At 39.2% G+C, this 19,703-nt stretch overlaps 1 non-coding gene across 1 annotated transcript; it reads right to left on the reverse strand.

The window, feature by feature from the left end:
- Positions 1 to 14,929: 14,929 nt before the first annotated feature.
- On the reverse strand, positions 14,930 to 15,038 carry LOC119243877 (small nucleolar RNA U13). The gene has a single exon (XR_005124877.1). It is a non-coding gene; the product is annotated as a small nucleolar RNA U13 (small nucleolar RNA).
- Positions 15,039 to 19,703: the final 4,665 nt, after the last annotated feature.

The raw sequence follows: 19,703 nt of genomic DNA on the forward strand, positions 1-19,703 counted from the left end.
TTTTTCTTAGAGTGTATCTACATGGTTTTTAAAATTTTATTTTATATATTTTTACATCATTTTTCATTTTTGCACAGTGGATGCCTTTTCATCTTGGTTATAGTCCCCATACAATTCCCACCCCCCTTATTTTGATCCTATCCCTCTCCCCCCCGCCCCCGTAGTGTGTCTCTGGTTTATAGTTGCTTGTTGATTTTGATTTTTACTTTATTATAAGCTGTGTGGAGATTCCTCAACTTGCTAAAGATGGAGCTGCCATGTGATCCAGCAATTATACTCCTAGGTATTCACCCAAAGGACATAGAATCATTAATTCAAAAGTGCACCTGCACCCCTATGTTTATAGCAGCACTGTTCACAATAGCTAAGCTATGGAAACAACCCAAATGCCCAAAAATAGATGACTGGATCAAGAAGATGTGGTCCATATACACCATGGAATATTACTCAGCATTCAAAAAAGATAAACACATGCCATTTGCCGCAACATGGATGGCGCTGGAAGGGATCATGCTCAGTGAAATAAGCCAGAAAGAAAAAGAAAAATACTGGATGGTCTCACTCATAGCAGGAAGTTAGAAAACCTAAATAAGGGACCAGGAAAAATTTTACTTTTGAAAACATCCTGTTTCCCTCTTCCCCCTACCCATAGTTCAGTATTGATTGTGGCTGAGATTCCCTGCTGTTCCGGTTAAATCAGAACTGTTCAATGTTCTCATTCACAATGCTGGAGACAAGTATCTCCATGAGGAGTGGATTGATGGCTCTGCTTTTTGCTTTTAATAATTCTTGAACCTTCTCTTCTTACTGCCGTCGCTCGTGGAAATCCTACCAGAAATGTGTGTGGAGACAAGGTCGGGGGCTTGAAGGCTTCTGCTTTGTCATTCCCTTTCTTTGGACTTTTTTTTAACCCTCCCTGTATCTTCTAGACTTTTTCTTTCCACTTATTCATTTACTCCTTCACTCTCCTATTTCTGAAGCTTAAGTCTCAATTCTTTCTGTTCTTGATAAGCACATCTCCCAATTCCATCTAAGTTCTCAATGAGGTGATTCACTAGACAATAATACAAGGAAAGCCTAAAATATTTTCCTAAGCAAAAATATTTAGCTATTAGAGTCATAGGATAATTTCTGATTTTTGTTTTGTTTTGTTTTGATACATACCGTGACTACATCATGTTTCTTCCATGTTTTAGTAGACTAAAGAGAGTCCCTGAGAGAAAGGGAGAGGCTTTGAGTTTAGATAATTATTTACTTGGCTTTATATCTCTGAGAAAGTTTCCTTCTTTAGGGGAAATCAAAACATACTAGATTCAGCCAGGAGATATACTGATATACCCCACCACTAAGTGATAAATGTAAAAGTAAAGTAAGTAGTTAAAGTAAAACCCTCTCTTCAACAATAAACTCTGCTTCTAATATTATTAACTCCAGCCTGTGACCTCCAGGAGCTTTACTACATGAAATAGGCCTCCAAATATACAATAAATTTTAGAAAGCCATATCATAGATTAGTAAATCTTATTACCAAAGAGCATAACATAAAATGAGACAGTCATAATGTTTTTTTACGTTATGATATTTGGTATTGATTAAATATTTTTAACATTATTTCTATATTCTGTTTGTAAAAGATGTTTTCAGAAAACCCAATTTTGTGCAGACAGGTGGTGAGAAGTACAGTGTGACAGAGAGCTTATTCTGGCACATGTGGGAAGCTGTGCTGTTTTTGCTCAGAATTTGATCAAGTCATCACTTGAAGAACCTAAATTTAAATCTCTACTCACACATATTCCATTACTTAATACTTCACAAGTTAACAGCACACAAATCTCTGTATTAAATGGATTGAGAATCCAGACACAATATTTAGTTAAGAAGGGAAATATTCATTTAAGATGGATTCAAGTCTCGACATGTCAAGCACTAGGTAATTCTTTATTGAACCATCAATCTTGGGATGATACTCTTAGAAGTTGTCCAAGGTGACAGAGTGACTAATCCCACCCTTCCCCGCATTTGAGCGTATGTGGGTATGGGCGAGACAGAGTGCTTAGATTGTTGCAAGATCAAACTGAATTTCCTTTTTCTCTGTTCCCACATGGATCCTATTCCCTTTACCTTTTCTGAGATAACTTCACTCTTTCAGGTCACAGCTCATTTTTTACTTCTTCTGGGATGTTGTCCTGTTTCATCTGTCAGTCTCCTTTGTAGTATGTGGTCATAATTGTAATTCTAAATTTTGATTGTTTAGAGGGTCAGTGTCAGCCTCCTGCACTAGACACATTCTGCTTAATGCGTGACCCATGGAGATGGCATTGTTGGTGTCACCCTAGGGCCTTGTGAGGAAGGCAGGATGTTAGGTTCCACCTGAGCTTTGCTGAATCAATCTACATTTTTCAGTCCCCCAGTGATTCCTACAACTATTAAAATTCGAGAGGCACCACTCTAGACTACACACTTTATGAGGCCATGGTCTGTCAAATCCCCAGTGCTGGCCACTGCACTAAGAATATGTTTACTGAATAAATTCCTCTACTGAATTAATATGTGTGGAATGTACCTGAAGTAAGTGGGTTCATAGGAAAAAAATAGTGTAGCTAAACACAATTATTCTACACTCTTTCCATTTGCTTATTTGACACATATTTAGTTAATGCAAATCACAGACTAGGAATGGCAGTGTTAATACAGGTGATGGCAGAGTGTTCTTTAAATTTTCGTATTGCTCTTGCTAGCAGATACGTATGAACATAAGTCCAAGGTGTCAGAAGCATGTCAGAAAAGTATTTAAACTTGACCAATCGACCTAATTTTCTACTATCTTAAAAAAGACTACCTAATATAGTCTTAGCAATGAAACACCTCAGCTGACATCACAGAGCAGTGGTGTCTACCCAGAGCCTGCCATGGGCCATCTTCTGAGTGCCAACACGCACTCTGATGTCTTCAGTGTGATGCCCATTCCCAGTGGCAAGTCTTGTGGATTTTGGAGAAGGCATGAGTTGCAGGAAAGGATGATAAGATGAAACAATCGGGGGGGGGGACCTTTAATTCCTTAACTTATCTTACAAATCATTTTGAGACGTCCTTATGAAACGGTCTGTCATGTAGCTACTGTGGGGAGCCATTGCTAGATCTGTAAATTCTTCAAATAACCAGGTCTTTTAAATTCTGAATTTTCAGTAGGTCTCAAAGGTCATAGCGTAGGAAGAAGTCCGACCAAATGGCGTGATGGGGATTCTGTACATCGCTAGTTTTACCGAAAATGTGCAAAGTAATGATATCAATATGCAAAATAATACAAACTATAGGGGTAATGGAACTTGTAACCTTTAACTCTCATTCAGATGGAATGCGGCAAATTTTAAATTTACACTATAAAGTTATGTAATTAGATTTTTTTTCTTTATAGAAAAACATTTGTGATACAACTTCAAAAATATATGTACAACCATTTATCATTGCTGGAAATGTAGGTTTTTCTCAAAGGATCTAATTAAAGTCTGGACATCTATCCTTTTGATATGCTATAGACCTCCAGATCGTAGGGGCATGTATATGACTATTGAAGACTCCAGATACATTTTAGCAGTTTGATACTATTTTGAAGAGTCTGTTTTTTAACTAATTGAAAAGAAAATTTAATAAAACTTCATGAAAGGAAATGTATACAGATGATTTAATTCTTGTGTGCACAAGTCTTTGTTAAATTTTAATATCGAAATCTTGCTAATATTTTTCTGTGGAGGTAAATAAATGCAGAAAAAAAAATCCTTATTATATATAGTAAAACATTGATCATTTTAACAGGATTCACCTTTTAAAATGAAATATATGCCAATTTCTGGGTTGAATGTTTTAAAAAGAAGGAAAGCCTACAGAGAGTGATTGGATAATATTTTCTAACCCTCAATCCCAGTGGGGAGAATATTCTCCTCTTCCTTTGTGCTTTGTTTGCTCTATAATCCCAACTAAAAAGCTTTAACTTTTATTTCTTTATGCTAATCCCCTCCACTAAAATTCTACCTCTGTCTCTACCCATTCAAAGTGTGTCTCACAATTTATCTTACACATTACTGTGTAAATTATTTTAACAATATAATGTCAAAAATCCACCTATTATATGATGGCAATTTAACCAAAAATATTTATTAAATCCCTGATATGGATATGCTGTCATTATACTCTGTGATTTGTGTGTGTGTGATAGAAAAAGAACATAATTTCCTATGACATCAAGATTTTCCTTGATGTAGTAAGAACAAGTATTCAATGTTGAGATTAGCTGAATTATTCACACTTATAAAGATAAGGAAATACTGTTTTATATGCTTCTACTGCATCAAATAGCCTAAGTATCCTAAAAACGTAGACCTATTAGCACTTAATATTGCTCCATGCTAATACTGAGACTCAGAATTAAAACCTCTGTGAATGGAGAGATTGAACTGGGGTCTCTTAGAGGTCATAAGTCTCTTGCATGTCCTAGGCTACCAGCTCAGTTATTTTTTAATCCTGGTCACTACAGGTGAGTTGCTTCAGTATTCTTACTGTTCTGCAAAATATGTAAATGCCCCCAGGTTGACAGTAGCATCCAATTCAACACACTTACATATTTACACAGTATTTTTTTGTTATTTTCCTTCAACTCACAATACCGAGAAAGGATATTTATCACACAGCATTATTTTCTCCCATTTAACCTTTTCTTTGAGGGCCCTGTAAAGACCTGACAGAGAATATTCATCCTTCCTTCCCGTTTCTCAATTCACCAAAACAATATCCACATCTTCTCTTTTTGGTATTCTCTTATTTAACAAAACACAACTCCTTATAGTAGGATCCGCTGTCTGCAATTGCCCCCTAGGATCCAATACTTCCTTTTCGCCACCTGGTTCATTCAACATCTGTCCTCCCCTGAGGGCAGGACAGTGGGGTCTGTTCAGTGGCCTGTGCTCAGCAGCCAGCCCAACATTTGCTGACAGGGAGCACTCAGTGACTCGTGCTGAGTCAGTACTACATCATAGGGGCGAGTTGACTTTCCAGCCATATTCTTATAACTAACATTTCTTTGTCCCTCTACAAAACCAAGGATGCTTCATGGATAGAATCAACTGTATATGCCAAGCAAGTTAATTTTCTTACCTATTTTTCAAACTTTTCTCTTGAAAACAGTACCTCAGTTTTCTAGTTTACCCAACTTAAAGTGAGGATGGCATCGTGGCTTCATTCCTCACTCACTGTCTAATACTTCTCAAGGCCATTTGTTCCTTGAAAGGAATGCCTGATGCATTTAATGCCATGCATTTGTATAACAGCTGTGCTCTTTCAAATCCTATCATCCACTCATGAGTTAAGACTTTTTTCTCTCCTAAGTACATCTTTCCAAGCTGTCAGACTATTCCTCATTAACCAGTTTTTGTTATGACCCTATATGGATGGATGCAGCTTACCCACACCATCTAGAATTTTAGCTAACTTATCACCCTATCTCTAATCACATTCCAATGAACTTTTATACCTCAGTCTCTATGACTCCTATCTCCCCATTTAGGCTTTCCCAAGCCTTTCTGCCGGCTTAAAATCCTAGAGAAACTGAAACTTCTCAGTGAAGTTTTTTCTGATGATGCTCACACCAGAACTTTCTTCTCCAGCTCTGCATCCAGGAACACATTCTTTTAATTCTACACTTTGGGCTGTTGACTCTTGGTTCTGCCACTTACCCTATGTGTGGCCTTGAGAAAATCGTTGAACCTCTTTGTGTCTCACTTTTACCCTGTGTAACATGGGCATCATAATCCAAACACTTGTAGAGATCAGTGTTTGAAGTTAATACACAGAAAGTACCTAGAACAGTTCTCATTACCCACTGTGTGGTCAAGAACAATTATCTTTTATTCTTTGAATCGCACTGCTGGTCTTCCCAAAGGCTTCAGCTCCATATTGGAATCCCATAGACAGAGGAGTAGTTTCATAAGCTTAAATTCGATTTGAGGTCATCTAAATTCAGAGCACATGACAAATTCAGGGAGGAAAATGTCAACATTTCAAGAAAAATACAAAGGATTAGATAAAAGATTCCGTCGGATTTTTGCCGACAAAGTTCTAGATAAATATCTGGGAAGAAACCAGTGGAAGGTGAGGGAATTCATTCAGATCATCAATCACAGGACAAGCAAGGCCCAAGAGTTGCTCCAAGAGTTCTTGGTTTGTCTGTGGATTTGCCACCAGTACTCCAGGTGAGACTGTTCTTTAGGGTATTAATCAAGAGCAGGTAAACCTCTCCCTCCAGTCCATCATCCTCACATCTAAAAGCAGAGATGGTTTCTGGGAACACCTGAATCTCCACAGGAGAATCTCTGTAGAGGAACTGCAGGGCATGGGAGAATCTCAAGGATTTCAGACTTCAGGAACAGCATCCCTTTTTGCCAACTTTCTCCCCCTTAGATTTTTTTCCTGGGAAACAGGAGCGTGTTCAGTTCTGAGCGCTGCGCCAACCTGTGCACCCAACTTCAGTGTTTTCTGGAAGCTGGAGGCTGGGTGGGACCTAGGGTTTGAGGGTGCCTCCCAGGCTGCCGCCTGAGTGAGCTTAGCTGAGGCACCGGACATCTCCCACCCCATTTTCCACAGTGAGCTGAGCTGCATGTTGCTCTGAGGAGGGATACACATTGCTGGCTGGACCACAAACGTGAAATCATTTTAGTCTTGGAAACAGCCTGGTCATCTATCTGTGTCAGCTAAGAAATAGCTTCACCTCAGAGCTCTGGAAAGAACCTTGAGGCAAGTTTTCTTAGCTCTTATTTCTGTGATCATTTCCCACTGAATAAAATCCAACCTATTTCTGTTGCTTTCCTTCATCTCAAACTTGCTCAGTGATTTCTCCTTCTGAGTTAGTGTTTTCTGTCTTCTTCATACTGTCTTCTCTACCCTTAGCGTTCCTAGTTTCAGAGGCCCCAATGTACCCGATCTTATTATTTATGATTTATGTGAATTAGGATAAGTTTTCCAAACCTTGTATGTCTAAGTCCTTTTTAAAAAGGACCTTTTTAAAAAGCACCATGATATACACCTGGCAGGATGATGGCGAATACTAGCGGGTACTATTGGCGATTTTTAGCTTTGAAAATTAATATCCTGACTGTAATGACCACAGAGAAGCTCTGCTAACATGCTGGCCTTATAGGTGTGTCCCTCAGCTCCAGAAAAGACACTTGGTAATCACCAAAGAATCTCCATGACTCTATCCATGACCAGTTGGTATGTTCTGAATCATTCTAAAATATGTCATTGTCAATACAAATAACATATTTAGCTTAGTTTTTCGTTGTATTGTTTTTTAAGAATAGCATTTAAAATTGTGTTGTCTTCTCACTCATTTTCCCCTGAAATCTATTGTAACCTATTTGCTCTCCCTTTCTCTCTCTCTCCATACCTGTGTGGCTGTGTGTTTCCAAATCTGCCATTAGCAGCCAGAAGAGAATTTAGTTCTAGGTAGGTCCATAGAAATCTTACCAGATGAAAGTGAAGCTCAACCTGTCTTCAACGCTTTAAAGGAAATTGTTAGGAGATTAATCTAATTCAATTACTTCATTGATCAGAATTGGCGAAGTGGGAGAAAATACCCATAAGGAAATAATGCCCTAATTATGAGACGCAAAATGATACTTTCATCTTTAGTTTTCCTTTTCATCACACACGATGCCTGTTACTAAATGCCCCATTATTCGTGCAGCATTTGTGAATTGGCAAGTTGAAAAATAGTCACTAAGGTTTTTAATATTTTGCCTAAGATCTCAGAACTGCTGCTAACCTCCATTTCTTTTGTATTTTCCTTCAACATCTTTCTTCTTTCTGACGGCTAATTCACATATTGACTTCTTGGGCCATATGTGGCAAATATTCAGTTTGAGGAATAATGTAATAAGATAATTTGAATAGATTGAGAGACTGCCCTTGGGCAAATTCTGGAGCTACCGAGCTTTCAATCACTGCTCTTCCATTCCATTTTCCAGATTTTCCCTCATTCATCTCTTTAGTTGTCGCAAGTTTTGTTCAGCACCAGTTATTTGTTGTCATGAAGAAACAAGAAATTTCAATATGGTTAAGGCCACTGTTCAGCTCTGTTGCTATGGCATTTTTAGCTCATTTGGAAAAAAATATGGTTAGACCAAAATTAATATTAGATAGTTATTCTTTCTTTGTCTTGTCTTCCCTCCTGCATTTCCCCCTCTCAACTTCATCACTAGATGTTCATCTATTCAAAATCTAGTGGCATTTCCAAGCCAGTGACATTCCCTTAGGCACTGAGTCAGGGTCCTCATGTGGTTCCTGAAATAGAGGAGCTGACAACATGTCAGTGTCCCTGTTCTTGCTCCCCCCATAGCATGTACAGAAACACACACACACACACATCTCAGGTGATAGCTAAGTTACCTCCAGCAAATGATATTCTAGCAAGTTTTCACAAACACTAGTCTGCTAATCTACTACATCAACAATGCCCAACACCCAATATTCTTAAATAAACATAGATTCTGGAACCCCACCCAGATTTACTAATGGAAATGAAGCCTGAAAACATTTATTTTTAGCAAGTTTCTCATACTATGAAACTCACTATTCTTATGACCAATGCCAAAAGTCACCTGTTCTGTTCTTAGTCAAATAAATCTTTCAAAAGAAATCATGAATAACTACTAATAGTTCAGTGGGTTGCTATGAAAATTTGCATTTGAAAAAGGGACACTTGACAAATGTCGTACACTTATGGCATAAATGTGCACTGTGGTGTGTTTGGGACTGAAGCGAGCTAAGAAAGAACAATATTTTGGGGCAGCTGGCATTGCTGGTGTCCTTACAAGCCCCTGTGGGACGGGGACAACATTATGTTACTTATAAGTAGAATCACAAATCAAAGGGGAAAAGTGAAACTGAAGTGGATCCAGTGATCAATCATTGTTATTACAAAGTTGTGGTGTATAATGGAAGGGGGGAAACTATTAGAACCAGCCCATTAACATGAAGTGGTTAAGTCACTCTTTGCAGAAATGCATTAACATGAGGTTCGTGGCTCAGTGCTGTCGCTTTTTTTGGAGAGGCAGCTGCTCACCATTAACGACCAGCAGCAAGAGGGTGGTCCATCTGGTCTGCTCTGCACCAGGGCCACCCTACCCTACTCCACCTGCTCCGTGTCAAGCCATGGCTGCCACTGATCAGCGTGAGAATGAAGGCTCTCCATTCTTATGAAGTCATTGGGATGGCTGAGCCAGAATGGAAATAACGTGCAGCCTCTCTGTAAAAACATGAGAAATTCAAAATCCTTTCTTCTCCTCGGTCACTATGTGGAATGACTTGGAGGAAACCAGGCTGTCGCTGGGAAATGAACATCTTTGACACAATGCAAATCGTGAACTCACATGCTCCATATTAATAGGCTGGTTTCCTATCATTGGACCCTAAATGTCCCGGGTCGGGTCTGATAAACACCTGTGGGAAAAGCAGTGTGAGTCTTAGTGGCCTTCTTAGTCCTAGAGAACTACTAGATCCAATACCTGCAAATAAGAACATCGTTCCCAAATTTTGAGATCATAATTTTCAGTCCATAGTGAGGTTTATGCCACATAAAATTGAGTCTTGTGCTCTGCTCCCACCAACTCAGATTTTTATCTTTTGTGGGAGTAAACATCTCATTTTCCCCTGGACAGATTTTTGTTTCCATGACTTTGCTCACATTATCCTCCCAGCTAGGTTTAACCTCACACCATCAGTTGTCCAGGTAAGTAAATTTGCAGGCATTCTTTGAGCCTGGTTAGTCTGTTCTCTCTCCTCTGATTAGGTGTCAAGGCAGCTATTTCCAGCTCTTCTAAATATTAACATTTGGGGAGTCAGTTTTTTGGAATCAACTTGAATTTTTCAATTAAAAAGTGATGGAATTTGGAAAATGACTGAAATGTTTTTCTTATGCTTTTTGTTTTTTATATAGTAGAATAACTAACTTCATTCTTCATTATGTGTTAAATTTAATAAAATAAATGTGCATTGTTTAAATCTTAGGGCACTCAGAATATTGCAGTTTAGCCTTATAACACTAGAGAAGGCCCTGGGCCGCCAGCAGTGGAGATTTCCCTCGTACAAACTAGGCTGTGGGGCTCCCGCCATCTAGTCAATGGATGGGTCTCAGTTCTGTTTGGATAATTGAGTCTAGTCCTTGTTTGTGGGGGGGACGCCCCAAATGATATTTCATCCTATGCTGACTTCACTCTTCTGCCTCATAGAGAGTTTGATGAATAGCTTTGGGGCGGTGGGGGAAGGCTTGCTGGAGGGGCCATGCAGAAATCCCATTGTGAGTCCCCGCTGTCTTAGCCTTTTCTCAAAGGCAAGGGCCATCTATTTTTAATAGGTATATAGTTAATATATACTCTTGATCTATTTGACATTATATATCAAATTTTATGCATTTTTAGAAAACCCATTTTTAGAAAACCCATTTCTCAGACTTAGAAATCTCCAATGGGAATGGGAGACTGGAGACTGCGGTGCCTTCCCCACTGCAAGCCTAGGGAGAGGTGTTTAGTGGGGACAGTGAGAGCTTAAGGTGTGTCCCCTGGTAGTCACGTGAGGTCCGGGCGTCTAGGATTTGTTTGGGCAAAGGACGTGTGTTTTCCCCGGATGTAGGCTACATGAGCACATGGATGTGAATTGGGATGGGTTCTGTTCAGTAAATTCCCACGGAGAAGGTGAGGTGGACTGAATCACGGACACAAGAGGCCAGCAGTTGCTAGGGGCTGTAGCAAGAACAGAATGCAATTTGCTGCAGGAAGGTTACTGCAGGTTCGAGGTCTTGGTGATGGGAAAGATCTTCAAATAACTCATCATGGAATTGCTCAGAACTCAAAGTCTTTAATTACTAAAACGAGACTGTTATTTTGAGTCATTGTAAGACTTTCACTTTGAAAGACAGGCCAGAGCATCATATGTCAAGTAAGTTCTCCCCCTGGGGCGTAGGGAAAAACTTGCCCCGGTGTGCCTATTTTAAAGGGGGAAAAAAATAAGGTTATTTTCTGATCGTATCCACAGAGTCATGCCTCTACAATGTCTGGTTACATGATGCACTGTGTGATTTACTTGGAATAAGCAGTCATTATACGTGGTACATAGATAGATCGTATGGTTAACATCTGTTATATCAATATATTGGTGTTGAGTTAACTTCAATTTTCCCCATTAGAAATTAGTAAAAAACCTTTAGCCAGAGACAGTGAAGAAAATGTCCTATATTCTCATTCTGTCTGTATGCTATTTTTTTTTTTTTTTGCTTTACACACAAAGATTTATTAGAGCTTGTCAGAGTAATTGTAGAGAAATTGGTCTTATATTAGTTTTTATGTCAGTAATTTTTAAACACTCATTGTAAATAAATAACCAAGTATATTGTTTGATGGAAAAGTCTTGCCTTCTTCTTTTTGTCATTGGTAACACTGATTCCTACTGCTAGCTTCTTAAACCCTTGAATGTATTTTACCTCATTTTGTGTTGCTCCACGACAGTCTTTTTTCTCTGTTCTGAATGATTTTACTGATGCGTCCTTCTATAAAATGCTCTGCTCTGCTCTTTAGCACCACGGAAATTTTATAGCCCCACTTTTTTGGTAGAAAGAGTAAGACGGGGGCTTGACTGACAGCTGTGGTCACCTCGGGAATTTCTGAGTGTCCATTGAATGTGGCCTCCACGAGGTCCATCAAGGTGTCTGTGTGGATGATTTTCTCCTCTGTGAGAGTGACAGTCCTCAAGATTACACAGTAATTCTCACATGACATTCGAAGGTCATCAGACAGTCATAGGAAAGCAAAACCTTGTGCTTGAAGTAGCAGGGAGAGCAGAGCCCTCAACCTCCACACCAGAGGTGACGACTCTGACATGTGGCCCACAGAGCGGCCAGGCAGCCACGCCTTCCCGAGGGAAGGTTCTGTTTCCTATGCTGACGTGTAGGTAGTTCTATTGAGAAAATATCGATATGTATTTTAAAGATAAAGGTGCTAAAAAAAATTTAAAAAATAAAGATAAAAGTGCTTTTGGAATAGGTATAGTATTTGACAAAGACAACTGTTTTGTTTACTTTAAGAAACCCTAACCTAAGACTTGATTTATGGCACCTAATACTGAATTTATGAAATCATTGTATTAGGGAATCATTGCTAATATTTTTATATTAAATGATTTTTTTCATAGAATTACCCTGAGCTTTTAAAGTTAACTTCATTTTTACCTGGTGTCTGTCTAGTAGGAGTTCAGGCTACTCCACAGAAGCAGAGATCATGAAGCCAGGTCCACCAGGAGTTGGTCTTTCTTTGGGGTCTGTTCCCAGGAGTGCGGCAGGGCCCGCTACCATTTCTGGATGCTGCTTCCAGGCTCAGAGCTGGCTGTTTGCTCCTGTTGGACTCTATCTGGTCTGTTTGCTGAGCCCAGGGCTCACAGAGCTCATGGGGGGAAGAGGCAGTTCTCACACAATAATTTGCAGTCACAGTTTCTGTTGGACTGTATCCGGGTGGAGACAAGTGTGAACTACGCCTCCTTTGTGGGCCCCCCACTCCTTTCTAGATTTCCCATCTCCCCACTTTGTCTCCTTACTGCAAGTTGCAAATGTTCATAGAAGCAGGGGCTGCACGGCACGGCTGGACCAGCTCTTTTTACCCAGATCTAGCATTTGCGTGACCAAGTCTGCCTGCTGGAGAACTTAATAGGAGCAGTTGGCTCTTATCAAGAATCACAATACACCCTGGAGTAAAAAATCATCTGCTTTTTTTTGAAAGCACAAGAAAGGCTTTGGGATGATTTGAACTTTTAGGAAGGGTTGCTCCATGTCAGAATGCATTTAAAGAGCAAATCATTTGAAGATGCTGGGACTATGAGTAAGTGGGAGACAGCTGGGCCAGGAAACCATGGTGGATTATGTGTGGTAAGAGGCAGAACTAGTGTGTTCAAGGAGATCAGTTTCACTCACTGTCAGGGCAGAGGAGAAGGCCACAGTGAATTCTAAAGAGGCTGGGAGACAGCGTGCAGACGCCTGGATGTGAGCAGGGAGGGGGTTTCTGAGAGTGGCGAGTCTTGCAGTGAAGAGTCTGAAGGATGCAGGTCAGGGAAGTTTCTAGGAAAGCAGGCAGGGAAGAAAGAAAAAAGAGACACTTCTTTTTTCTGCTGCATTTCTACTTTGGTGTGTCACACTTTTAAACTTCTTTGTTTCTAAGAAAGGTGGAAGATGAATCCTCCACCCTGTATCGTGGGGCACTAATTAGACAAGTCGACTTGTAGGATAGTTCACTCACATGAGTCCTTAGTCTGTGGGTTTTTCTAGGCTTTAACTCCTAACATTTAATGACAGGTGTTAAAAGCCTCTTTGAGGCATGAATGACATGAAAAATGTGAAAACAGCCTTAGTAGCCTGAGTAAAGAGGCTATTTAGGGTCCCCGAAGCACTTTATTCTTTGGGTTTTTGCAGATGTGGGTGAGGATTTTTGAGCTTTTGGTGAGAAAGAGAATCACTCTGAAAAAAATTTTTGGTGGTTATTTCAGAGGACAAGGAGTCATCAGGATTTGTGAAGGCAGTTTGTCTTTTACAGTGATGATGGCTTAAAATGTAAGAGATGTATTGCCTTTGTGATAGTCTATGTAGGTCACTTTTGCATGTCTTTTATCTAAATATTTAATCCATTGGGAATTTACTGTTATGTATGGAGTTAGAGAGTGATACAATTTTGTCTTTTTACATGTGGCCATCTAGTTTTCCTAGAGACCTTTGTTATAGAGATTCTCCTTGTCCCATAGTCTGCTTCTGGCTCCTTTATGAGTAATTAATTATTGCTATGACCATGGGTTTATTTCTGGGATTTTAATTCTGTTCCATTGATTCAAGTGTCTCTTTTTATGCCAGTGTGCCACTGTTTTAGTTACCATTGTTTTGTACTATATTTACTTACATAATCTATACTGTATTGCATAGTTAAATGTCAGGTAACTTGATGCCTTCATTTCTCTCCTTTTTTTCCTCAGAGTTGGCTTTTGCTGTTCTAGGTCATTTAGGGTTCCTTATAAATTTTAATATTTTTGTCCAAATGATTTGAAGAATGTTATTTTATTTTGATGGGGTTTGAGTTAAATTTATATATAGCTTTTGGTATAATAGTAATTTTGATGATGTTGGTTCTCCTCTTCCATGAACATAAAATGTCTTTCCAGCTTCTTATGACCTTTGATAAAATCCTTTATTAATGTCTTGTATTTTTCAGTGTTTAAGTCCTTCATATTAGATTCTTAATAACCTCAAGTTGATGTGACTTAAAAAAAGTCTTAAGGTAACTCTCAAAATTTGTAATAATTGCTCATTCAAACCCTAGGTCATTGATCTATCATCTATGGGTCAAATTTGGCCACACTTGTTTTTAATTTTTATGACTAATCAAGTTTTTATTTTATAGATCATGCCATTGGTTTCAAGTCTAAAGATGGTGCCTGAACCCAAATGATAAACATGTTCTCTTTTTCTTTTAAAATTTATTTATTTATTTATTTATTTATTTATTTATTTATTTTTGCATACAAGAGCTGGGGCACAGGCCAGAGATGTAGGGGGGAGGTGAGAGGATCCACCAGAGACAGAGTGGGGAACAGAACAGGCAGACTGACTGAAATACACTGCTGAAGGAAGCAGCGGGTGAGTTAGGAGAGATCTGCTGCACCATGTGGGTTTCTCCTTGGCTGGCCGGGGATTGAACTTGTGCTGCAGAGGCTGTGGATTGCTTCATAGTGAAGTGCTTAACCCCTTGTGCCACCAGGGAGGCCCATTTTTATTCTAGAAGTTTTATAGTTATCTCTTTTTCATATAAACCCATGATTAATCTATTTTTATTTCCATACTGATATTTTATTTCCATATCGATAGAGAAAGGTAAGGTGCCAGCATTCTAACAAGGTTTGAGGGAGGCACATTTCACACAATAGTGTGACCACACAATTGTCATGCTTATGAACCAGAAAAGGATCAAATCCACCATTTTCTTTGAGCAAAATTTTATGATGTGTAAGTTTCATTTCATACCAATAGAAGTCAAATTTTTCTAGCACCAGCAACATTTATTGAAAAGGTTATGCTTCCTTCATTGAACTTGACTCTTGTCAAAAATCAGTAGGACTATTTCTCTGAATTTCTTTCTGGGTTTTCTCTTCTGTTGCACTGATCTATTCTCCTATCCCTGCACTGATATTGCACTGTCTACATCTATATAATAAACCTTTGATCTGGCAGTATATGATTCCTCCTACTGACTCTTTGCTGTCAAGATTATTTTAACTGTTCTAGGTTTCAGGCCATACCGCATACATTTTAGAGTAAATATGTCTATGTCTCTACAAGTCTTTGCTCGGATTTTTACAGGAATGACATTAAACATAGGAATTGGTTTGGGAGTATCTACAGCTTTATCAAGTTAAATCTTTGACCTGTAAACAAAGTATGTCTCTCCATTTATTTGGGTATTTGATTTCTTTTATCAGCATTTTGTATTTGTCAACATAGAGATATTATACATGTTTTGTCAGATTTTCACCTAAGTAATTTGGAGCAGTTGTACATTATTATTATTATTATTTAAAATTTGACTTCACCATGTTCCTTATTATTATAGAAACAGGATTGATTGATTTTTTTTCTGGGGAGGTTGATCTTAGATCTTGTTATGTTACATAAACAAATTTATTAATTTAAAATATTTTGTAGGTGTCTTGGGGTTTTCTATCTGTAGATATGGATGTTTTAACTTCTTTCTTTCAAGCTCTGTGTCCTTCCTGCCTTCCTTGCTGTTTTACAACACTTAGAGGTTCTATTGGCAAGTTGAATAAAAACATTAACACTACACATCATTGCCTTGTCATCTGGGAAGGAAATAGTCTTTTCCCATTAAGCATGATGTTTCCCTATAGGTCCTTTTCAGGTACCTTTATCAAATTGAGGCATTTCCTCTTTCTAGTATGCTGAGAGTTTCTATTATAAATTGGATATTGTCAGTGTTTTTCTGCATTCATTAGTATATCATATGCATTTTCTCTTTAGCCTATTGATATGCTGGATTATATTGACAGATTTTTTTTTTCATGGAAGGATTCCCTCCTCTTATTTTCTCAAAGAATTCATTAAAATTGGTGGTAATTTTTCATTAAACACATGGCTGAATTCTTTATCAGCCACTACTAGCCTTTGTAAATACAATTTTAATTGAAACACAACCATTCACTTACACATCACCTGTGCTAGTTTGCATGTTATGACAGATAGAAATGAATAGCTGTGACAGAAAAAAATTTCCCTCACAAATTATAAAATATTCTCCCCCTTTGCAGAAAAGCATTTGCCATCCTCTGATTTCCATATTCAAACTTACTATTATTATAAGCAAACAAATTTTTTTTTTTGGTCCCTACTAGTCTTCTGATGAAGTAAATGATCTGAAGCAAATGATCAGTAGTAGAGGAAGTGAATAATTAAGTCCTAGCAGCTCAGTAGCATAATAACAACCAATAGCTAAATCATTAGAGTTTGTTTGTTTTGATACATCTTCAGTGATGCCTTATTTCTCTCCTCTGATTTGACTTCATAAAAATTTCTCTCCCAGTATCCCAAGAGACCATAGCATGGGGTCCCTTGGAGTGCATAGGAGACTTTGGGTTTGGAAGTGGACAGTAATTTCAAGCTGAATCATCTCAGCAGAGTAGTTGAAGATTGGTATTAATAAGCTCCCACAAATCCCTCAATGGTCTTTACTGGAAAAACTCTTTATTCCATCTCTGAGTCCAGTAAACTGAAGCAACTTACTGTTAGCTCTGCCCTTGGAGAGAGAGCCAAGTTTCTTGTTTGTTCTTCTCTGGTGCTTTGTTCTTTATTCCCTAATGTGATTTTGTTACTGCAAATCTTTCTTGAACTGTCAGATAAAATGGATTGGGCCAACGTCCCTGAATCAGACAGTTTCTCTGCCTGAACTTGCAACTTCAGCTGAAGTCATTCCAGTTGGCTCTTTCATGCCTTTTGAGCCTCCACTCAAGGTGATTAATTTTTATCCTTTTATCTATTCAGGAGAGAACATTGTTAGTGGTCAAGGAATTTTCGTATTCACCCTAAAATCTCTCTTTGATTTTTCTTGTGCTCTTAAATCTTGTACTTCCTCACATAAATGCTTTCAATCTGGCTTTTTTATAAGCCTCACCAAGGCTAGTTATATGCAAATCATGACTTCCAGAAGTTGCAGCCAAACATTACCCTGATCCCAGTAATAGTGGCCTAGGAGGAACTGTAAATTGTGCTAAAAAGAGAGAAGAGGAAATTGGCTAGTAGCCAGTCAGGAAAAGCCAGTGAGAGAAATATCCTCAAAGACAAATATTTTGGCAAATGTTGCAAACAAAATATAATTTAAATTCTGCTTTAGATCCCAAGGCACAGTTACCTGTGTTATGTGCTAGCTGGTTCTTTCATTCCTTGGCCATGATATTTTTTTTTGCCATTCTAAGTATGTTGTGAGAGTTTCTCAAAAATTTTCTAGGGTGTATTTTCCCTGGAGACATGAAGTTACCAAGATGACCATCTTGTTCATGCGATTTCTGTGGAAACACCTTGCAAAAAACTCTTTCCTTAACCAACCTGAAAATTTTAAATGAAGAAAAGTTCCTCAACAATTGTTTGTCACATTTGGTTTAACTTACATATTTTGCACCTAATAGAAGTGCCATTCAAGTCATTACTCAAAGATTATTGTCCTATTTTACATTTAATATTTACATGCACGGGGTGTTTGATCTTATGTCCTCTGTAGATTGGATACAGAAATTTACAAGCATGAAGAAGAGGAATCTCAATCAATCATGCATGTTTCAATGATAGGTTAAAAACTTAATAGGGAGGAAAAGAAAGTAAATGAAGACAAATAGCCACCGCCCCCACACACTGACACACGCACTTCGACAAAGATACATACACACCCACACAGCACATAAACATGTATATCTTCCTAACACATGTGCACACACACACAGATGTGCATAGACAGACATACATACACCCCAACCCCATACACATTTTGACATACACCTTACTCTAAATCCCAACATATACATGGCTAGTACACCCAACACCACACACCAACTCCAAAGGCCAAATGACATGCAAATGTGTTCCATAATCCTAGCACAAGTCCCTTTTAACCTACCAAGAAGGGAAGATTCAGTTTTCTCCTTCCTATATAGGGGAAAATCCAGTTCTTCCCTAGGAATTTTCCTCCTTGTGAGTTGCCTTTGCTATTCACACAAACACTCTGTTACCAAATCTACGGAAAGTTTTCCTCACACCAATCAGTTCTCTAGAACACCAGCTGGGTGTCCTGAAATTTAACAGTTCTGGCACTCTTTACCCAGATATGGCATTAGATCTCTCAGGTCAAGGGCTCATGCCCACAGACCTTAACCCCCTGTCCCCTACTTCTCTCTCTCTCTCTCTCTCTCTCTCTCTCTCTCTCACACACACACACACACACACACACAAAGGCACTTTTTTTTTTAAGATTTATTTATTTATTTATTTATTTGTACAAGCACTGGGTACAGTCAGAAGCGCGGGAGGGTGAGAGAATTCACCCAGCCAGAGCGGGGAGCAGAACAGGCAGAAGGACGAAGTACACTGCTGAGGGGAGCAGCGGGCGGCAGGAGAGGTCTGCGCGCCATGTGGGACCCACACCTGGCAGTGGGGATCGAGCCGGAGCTGCAGAGGCTGCGGGCAGCTTCGCAACCCAGTGCTCAACCGCTGTGCCACCAGGGGAGGCCCACAGAGACACTTTTGATGCCAGTTGCAAGCCCAGGTTACCTCCTTGGGGTTGATTAATTTGCTAGAACGGCTCATAAAACTCAAGGAAACATGTTCACCAGCTTATTAAAAAACACGATTTAAAAATACAGACACATAGCCAGACGAAGAGACACATAGGGTGGGGCATGAGAGGGCCCCATGCAGAGGAGCTTTTGTCCCTGTGAAGTTGGGGGATGTTACTCTTTCATTGCAGATGTGTTCATTCACCTGGAAACTCTCTGGGGTTTTGGGCAGTTTCCTCACACAGGCATGCTCAGTGATGAGCGTTATTTCCAGCCCCAGATCCTTCCCCGATGATGGGCAGTGGGGCTGAGAACACTAAGCTGCTGACTGTGACATGGTCTGCTTATGACCAGCCCCGACCCACGCACCATCCAAAGTCTCCACTTAGAACAAAAATGTATTCTTGGGCTCTTATCACTTAGGAGTTCACAAGGCTATAGGACCTCAATGTGAGGAACTAGGTCACAGATAAATACTGGAAGAGAAGCTGTTAGTTGCTCTTATCACTTAGGAAATTGCAAGAGTTTGGAGAACTCTGCCAGGAGCTGGAGGGAAGAGGCCAATACAGATTTTCTATTATCTCACAGACACAACATTAATATTTACAGGCATCAGCACACCCACCCCCTCTCCCTGGCTTCTCTTGATATTAACCTTCTACTCCACATTCTCTGCATTCTTCACACCCTCTCCACTTCCCTGCACCCCCATATCCTATAGCTTCTCTTCCACAACAATCACCCCCACACAGCTCCATCCCATTTTCACACACAAATACAGCTGAATACATCACATACAA

The sequence above is a fragment of the Talpa occidentalis genome, unplaced genomic scaffold (genome assembly GCF_014898055.3).
Source record: "Talpa occidentalis isolate TD23 unplaced genomic scaffold, MPIMG_talOcc4v2.1 talOcc4.13, whole genome shotgun sequence".
NCBI classification, from domain to species: Eukaryota; Metazoa; Chordata; class Mammalia; order Eulipotyphla; family Talpidae; genus Talpa; species Talpa occidentalis.